Here is a 7,968-nt window from a genome sequence, read left to right as displayed (position 1 = left end):
AAGTTTCAACATCACAAATTAAAATTCTGCTTTAATTTGCTTAACGTGATAAACTGTTGTTTTAATACTAGAAATAAACGACCTTTTTTCACACTAAAATGTTTTTACTTAATTAGACACTCAACGTTTCGTTTTACAGCTTCTTCAACTTTGTACTGTCAATTTCAGTTTGTGTTTTAGTGAACGCTCCTGAAGAAGGTGTAAAACAAAACGCTGAGTGTCTAATTAAATAAAAACAACATTTTTGTGATATAAGGTCGTTTATTCCTAGCATTAATATGTATTCTATACTCCAATATGCACAACAGAAATTAAACTTTTGTTTTCTTTGCCAAATCAAAAGTTCTTCGATTTTCCGGTTTCAAAAGTAACTGCTCTGAAAAATTGTTTTCTACAATGATTCGTACTACATAGTATTCCTTGGTGTTTAATATAACTTTGCTACTTCAACTGAATTTATGGTCAGTTTGCATAAAGAAATACGAAGAAAATGAAGTCATCTGTCCTATCATATGTATACAATAAACCCGCATAAACCGTGAAACTTTTTAAAACCCAAGGCCAGACAGCTCCTAGAAACAAACATTTAAACTACAATTTCAGTTATATAGCTAAACCTGACAGAATCGATATAAAACAAACCCCTGAAGGATTTCGAAAGTGAAAGTAAATTTCAGTTCTGTATTTCAATAGAAAATCAATTTCTTCTCGTAAACAAACTGTTTAACAAATACTTATTCTGTTAACTCGCAATCTTCTATATTTTACTTATTAATCTAAAACCAGGTGCTTAGGTACGTTGTATTAAAATTTTTAATATGTAACTCAAGTCACGAGACAAACAGCGATATAATTTCAAAGGTTGGTTATGTCAATTAAATTTCTATTCGAAACCTCGTGAAAATAAGGTGTATCAAGATGGTGGTGTATGTGTCAGTATTGTATCTTTACACCCAAGATATTTATTTTTATGTTCCTAAAACATCGCAATGTTTTAGATTTTTCGTTTGATTTGTTTGCTTGTTGTTAAGTGCAAAGCTACACAATAGGCTATCTGTTCTGCCCCCTGTAAGTGTCCAAACCTGACACTTTGTTTATTTGTGTGCGAATACCATTTTAAGTCGAAATTTTTTACTGTGTTTTTAATCTGACAGGGGTAATGATAGCATCGTTTACACTACAATTATGATGTTTTTTGGTGTGTTTTTCAATTACTACTAGTTACTAATACTTATAAAAGCAGATACTCCGTTTAAAATTATGTAACTTCTGTGAAATTGGTTGACACGATTGTTTTGGTTTTTGAGTTATCATGTAATAAAAAAAGAGAAGAAAGAAGAACAAGAAATTCAAACATTTTGTTATAAAATTTATAGACATTCCCAGAACTTTTAACTCAGCCATTACACAGATATTGTTATAAAAGGAATCACTGTATAGTACTCTAAAGTTCTGGTGACCTATTGAGGAGATATTTAAAACACCATTTCGATTAACAACCCGAGAAATCCCTACATAGCCATAAACACCAATGTCTGTGTGAAACGCAACTTAAATTTTCTTGCAAACCAATAGATGGTGCTACAATACGCTATTTTTGGTGTTTATCACCTTCGGTAAAAATTTATTTAAAATGTAATAAACAATTCTAATCATTTTTTTTATGAAATGTTATATCTTTATGGGTTTGCCCTTTACCCTCCAATTTTTTTGCCTTTGCCATCACAATTAATAAATTGCAGGGTCAAACATTTGATCGTATAAGAATATATCTTCTAGAACCAGTTTTTGTTGTTGTTTTTCACATGGTCATCTTTATACTGCTTCAGCAAGAAGCTGATTTGAACATAACATCAAATTATACGAAAAGTTCACATTCTAACGAAGGATCACTTATAGGTGATGACAAAATATCCACAAAAAATGTTGTTTCTCGTTAAATACGTATAAAGTGATTGTTTAGAACAAATCTTCCGAAACAAAATAAATAAGCATTTACCGACATATGACGGTCATTCAGCTAGTGTAGAATAATGAACGAATTCAAAAGCTACTTGGCTAGTTCCATGTGATATTAGTGTCCAATACATAATAACGTTATATATGAATTAATTGCTTTTGTTTGTATTTTCTTGAACAAAATAATACGTTTTATTATTTGTACGAAGTTCATGTCTCTATGTAAGTTAATTACATGTTGTTGTCACCTTTTCTCAAGATATTTCTAAGTTAATTTAAAACTTTCTTCAGGTTGTTCCTTAAAATCGAGTTCATTTGATTCCCGATTTCCACAGCATGTTTGATAATGTTTTGCTCATGTATACATTTGTATTTAGGTTTCATAACTTTGGATATCAAATTATTATTAACTTAAGTTTTGTTTTTACTTATTAAACCACCTATTTACCTATAATGAAAAACCTTTATAGACATTATCTGTGTTTTTCAGTTTAATTAAAAAATACTGCTGATGTTTGGATTGAAGAAACGTTAACTTCTTTCTTGGGGAGGAGGTAAAAGTAATAGCTAATCCATTTTCATGTCTTAGCACATACACAGTTGAGTAGGCTATGAATGTGTAAATCAGTATGTTACGTGACAATAACAAGCGATATAAAGTTGCGGTAGAACGGAATGTATCACAACCACGTTTTAACATTATTTGACGTTTCGTTCGAAGTGTGATGACACCAAAAATTGGTCGCTTTTGGGAATGATATGTAACAGCTGTTTTCGATGCAAAATATGAATACACTCAGATCAAAATTATGTGTTCAGATCAGAGATTTAGATTTTCAGATATGATGTATCCTTTGTTCTTAATAGCACTGGAAAACTAAAGACTATGAATCATCCGGGAACACCACGATTATCAGAAAAAGACCTGCAACAAGTCGTATCCGAGCCGTGGTAAGTAAATTACGTCGTCTTGTAACACGTATGAATTCATACCTCAGGCAATAAGCATCTGAGATAATCAAGAAGAATTTCTGTCTGGAAGCGAGACCAAGAGAGATGTGTTCACCAACATAAGGCTCCCAATCATGCCTCCTATTCAATTATCGTATACCTCAATCAGCTGGAGAATAAAACGGGTATTCATGCTATTCTATATGTAAAACAAACTAGTCAAGTCATCTGACGCTTATGGATTTCTGTGAAATCAAGCTGTTCAAATAGCCGCTGGGAAACCGTTGTCATTGTACACTAGATGGATTATGGAAAGCCAGCAGGGTGGAATTATGAGCTTTGAACACGATAGCCTTACGATTGAGCCTTTTGCGATGGAAACTGCTCTATAGGGCTATTGTCAAGGTGCACTGTCGTCTGATAAAGAATGACCATACGTGACGACTGTAACGATGTAGCGAGACTCCAAAAGCATTTAAATATAATGTATTCAGACCTCTGTCTATAGTTTCCTTCTTGGGTAAGTTAGCCAGTGTCTATAAACTTAAGTGTTTAGAAAACTGTTGTATGTTACTATAGAATTTGTTGCACAAAAAAAATGTAATATTAGTGATATCCTTTAATAGAAACAATATAGTACGTTGAAAATGATTTATAATATATATAGAATACAAACTAATCGGAAAATAATACCTATATTACACTGTACCCCTGTTCAGAAGTGGAAGATAGATGTCTTTTGAAATTTATGCCTACCCACCAAAAAAATCTTCAATTGTTGCTGAATGTGCTTTGTAAATGTACTTAAATGAATTCAAGTGTAATCATCAGAGCTATATGTTGTAATACAGCTTGGTATAATAATTGTTTTTACATATTGAGTGGTAACAGGGAAGTTATAATTAATGGTGTCGACTTCTGTTTTTCATCTTTGGTCACAAAACTAATATAAAACGAAGTGTCACTAAAATAATTACTACACTTTCAAGAACATATAATGCTTATGTTTGAATTACCGATTACTTATTTCCTAAAACAAAATGCCCATTCAAAACTAATATTGGCATATTAAATTGCGTTTAGAACTGTGGTATGTAACTCGACTTTGTTTCATAGAGTACTTGAGTCATGTATTTCCATAGTTCTCCCTTGCTCTTGACTCTCGATTTCATTTTTGTTGACCCCAGCACCCAACGACACAGAAGAAAAAAAGCTCGGTCAGTTTAGGTGACATAATACTATGTTAAATAAGGAATTTTATGAATACAACTACTCTATTGTTTGCTTAACTTAATTCCTCTACTGTCCATGTTCATTTTATTCTTTGCTTAATATTTCCGAGAAGTTATTGTTTCTATGGTACGACAATGGAAATTTACTCCTGACCCTGATGAGATTATCCTAAGACTTTAAAGAGGCTAAGTAATGATATGGTTGAACCTGGGGTTTATCTGAAATCTTCTTACAAAATTCTTTAGAACAAGGAAAGTTCTTGATGTTTGGAAGGTAGGCCTGGGGATATCCTGTTTGTTTGTTTTTGTTATGGGTGAAAGGAAAGACTAAGAAAATGTAGATATAAATGTAGATTTATAAAAGTTACTAAGTTAGATTCATAAGGAATTGGGAAAACAAAACTCAAATGGCAGATAAAAAAAAAGGTAGCACCACTAATTTGAAGACAAATGATTCCTTTTTTTTTCTGTGTCAGTGATATGGACTAGTGTATAAGCAGTAAAGCTGCTAAATTTTTGGTAATGCTAAACTGCTTGATAAGGCTGATTCTTTGGAAAATGTCTCCTTAAATTAATATTAAATTGCATATGATACAAATATAGGTTGTTCTCAGAGAGACTTCGAAGTGTGGAAAACAGAGGAAGGATACTCATTATTAAAGGTGCTGTTTAAAATAGTGGTAACATAGTAACTACTGATTACAAAATAATTTGGTATATATTGTTTCTTCATTGATAATAATAGAATGAACGTTTACACATTAAAAATGCACAAATATGAATATATCATACAGTGCATAATCCCATAATGAAAATCACGAATTACCACAAAAACAGATTACTTTCAGGTATTAGCTTCTTGTTAAAAAAACAGATTGTTGTAAAAGATCGGATAACTAGACAGAATAAAACAACAAAAAAACGAACAAATGCACATTTCAGCTTTTATTTATACATACACCATTTTAATGCAGGAAATTTTTTGAGCAAGGTAGTGAATATTCTAGTCCAATACCTTAATAAAAATATCTTATAAATATTTTACAGTTTTTCATATTCGTACAAAAACAGATGAACCTCACCAGGGGTGAGGGGTCACATAAAAAAAATCTCATGCAGACAAGGCCTGCTTCTGTGTATGTGAAAACTGGTATAGGACCACAAATATCCAGCTCATCTTGAGTAATATATATATATATATATGTATATACTAACAGTTTAACAGCTTTTTCCCTGAACAAATAATACATCTATATTTGGTGTGCTGGGTGCAGTTTTTTTGTGACTAAAAACAAAACATCCACATCATTAACCAAACAGAAATTCTAAAAACATATTCAAATTTCTTTCTGGACTAATTTTTCCACTTGGAAGCAAGTCTGTCTGGATGGGTACTTTTCAAGGGATTTATGCCACATTCTCGATCAAGAAAAATTCACTAGTATATAGCAATTAAAATACTGGTGAAGCTTTTCAGTAGTACTCTCGTGTCTCAAATTTCTTTCTAGCTTAATTTTTCCATTTGGAAGCAAGTCTGTCTGTATGGGTATTTTTCAATAGACTTAACACCACATTCCTCATGAGTTACATTAATTTTTTAATAAAAATTCACTGGTTTATAGCAAATCAAAGGCATGTGAGACTTTTCAATAGCACCCCAGGTTTTCACGACAACCACAATTTCCACAGCAACATAATACCATACGCTACTTCCCAAGACACCAAGAAACAGGACAACTTTTTGGTGCAGTTACAGACAATATCAAGTGTTCCAGGTTAAGTACTACTTTTCCAAATAGAAACAGCATACAATATGCAATAAAGATCAAGGACAAAGGCACACAGAAAACTTTTTTTGAAATCTTAACAAATGAATTGTAGATAAGCAGCACAATTTTCAATGACCTTACCTACACCACAAAGGCAGCTGTTAAAAAAAAATGTTAAGGGCTGAGTTATGATTTGAACAAGTTACAACAATTACTACTCTTGTGACCAAGACCTTATTTGTACAACACTTATCACAGTAAATATAAAAAAGTTCATCCCATAGCACACTGACCACTCTCATGGCCATTTTTATTCTATTTTTACACAGAAAAGTTGGGATGTACTCAACAGAATAAACATCTATATTTCAGAAATTCAACAGTTTACAGGACATATATATATATTTGATCCATTACTATTACGTAGCTTGTCAGAAACAAGTACTATTGGTGCTGCAATACAAGTGAATCTTTTCCCCAATTGTTTACTGTGCCTCTACTAGAACAAACTATAGGGAGCTCATAGCCTTTCTCTCTCTCTTTGTGATGCAAGGAAATCATAATGAGATGTCAGGAACATGATGAAGAAAGAACAAGATGACCAAGCAAACCTCTCTGGAAGACGACTGATGGTAGTGACGATCTTAAAACTGTCGTCCGCTTGGGCCAAAAGCAAACAATAGGAGATAGGCAGGGCAGAGTGTGACCAATCACAAAGGCACTGAAACTGACTGGTGGTTATCTGTAATCCAAACGCAAGAGGCACAGGCTAACAGATACACCCTTCATACACCCTGTAAGGGAACTAGCAAAAGGGAAAAGCTCTGAGTTGGGAAACTGTCCAATGGATTCAGCTATTAAAATGACAAGCACCACAGTTTAGAAGTAGCTTTTAAAATTAGTCAGACTTTGTGGTGCACTGTAAAATATACAGCAATATTTAAGCCTTAAATGTGCTGACATTGACAATACTTGTCTTTATTAATAGCAATGTCTATACACAACATATTTTTTTTTCTCAAAGCTCCAGCCTCCTCTTGCCTTATATAAAGGACAGCAACCTGCCTAGAAAACATGGCACAAGAGAACCACGGTGACCACTGTTCATTGTGATACCTTTTCTTTCGACAAAACTGTTCAGAGATCAGTCTTTAATAACCAATGCCCGAGGGTCAAGCTTCTGACTCTCCTGTCATGATAGCATGCACCTGCTCCAATTTCAATGCTAAACGATTCTTTCGAGAAAATTCATCTTCTTCTAGGGTCATCATCAACTGTAAGAAATCAATAACATAACTTTAATAAATAGACAACTAATAATTTTTATTGAAATGAAAAATCCAGACTTGGTAAGTGATACCATTACTAACCAACCCTAATATTTGAAAACAATTTTTAAAGCATATTCCAATTTAGTAAATATTAACATGACTTCAAGAAACTATGAGCACAATATTGACTGTTATATAACATCTGTTTTATGTGAAACTTTACGACTATCATAAAACTGCCCCTGAATTAGGATGTAAAGTATAATTCTAGATTTTCATGTTTAAAAACACAGTTTAGGCAAAGATCTTACTTTTACACAAAAAAGTATGAGGGGAAAGAACAAATGGTGAAAAATAAGCAGTGAAATAAAATGTTCATTCTAAATTCTTACCTGATCATTGTATTTCACAGCATAACTGTACAATTGGTGAAGAGCAACATTTGTGTTAAACTCATGGGCATGTTGCTGAAAAACAGTAACAGAAATGCTCATGAAGTGAATCTTTCTTGAGGCGATCCAAATTATTATATAATGCTTTAGTTGAGATATAAATTACAGTTAATTTTGTATAATTTAAATAAATCAACTCATAAGTAAAATTTGTTTAAAGTTCAGAAGTTAAACTGCATAGTTATCTTAGCAGTATACATTCTTTAGTTTTACATATTATTTCAACAAAACTAAGACTAAATCTGGCACTTAAATTATAAATACCAGTCTTCAACCTAAATAGAAAATAACTCCATTATATATATATATATATATATATATATATATATATATA

General features: G+C 32.3%; 1 pseudogene; it reads right to left on the bottom strand.

The window, feature by feature from the left end:
• Nucleotides 1-5,072: 5,072 nt before the first annotated feature.
• Nucleotides 5,073-7,968, bottom strand: part of LOC106460186 — a 161,824-nt pseudogene continuing 158,928 nt past the window's right edge.

This window comes from Limulus polyphemus, unplaced genomic scaffold, assembly GCF_000517525.1.
Source record: "Limulus polyphemus unplaced genomic scaffold, Limulus_polyphemus-2.1.2 Scaffold725, whole genome shotgun sequence".
NCBI lineage: Eukaryota > Metazoa > Arthropoda > Merostomata > Xiphosura > Limulidae > Limulus > Limulus polyphemus.
This window is presented reverse-complemented; position numbering and strand designations above follow the sequence as displayed.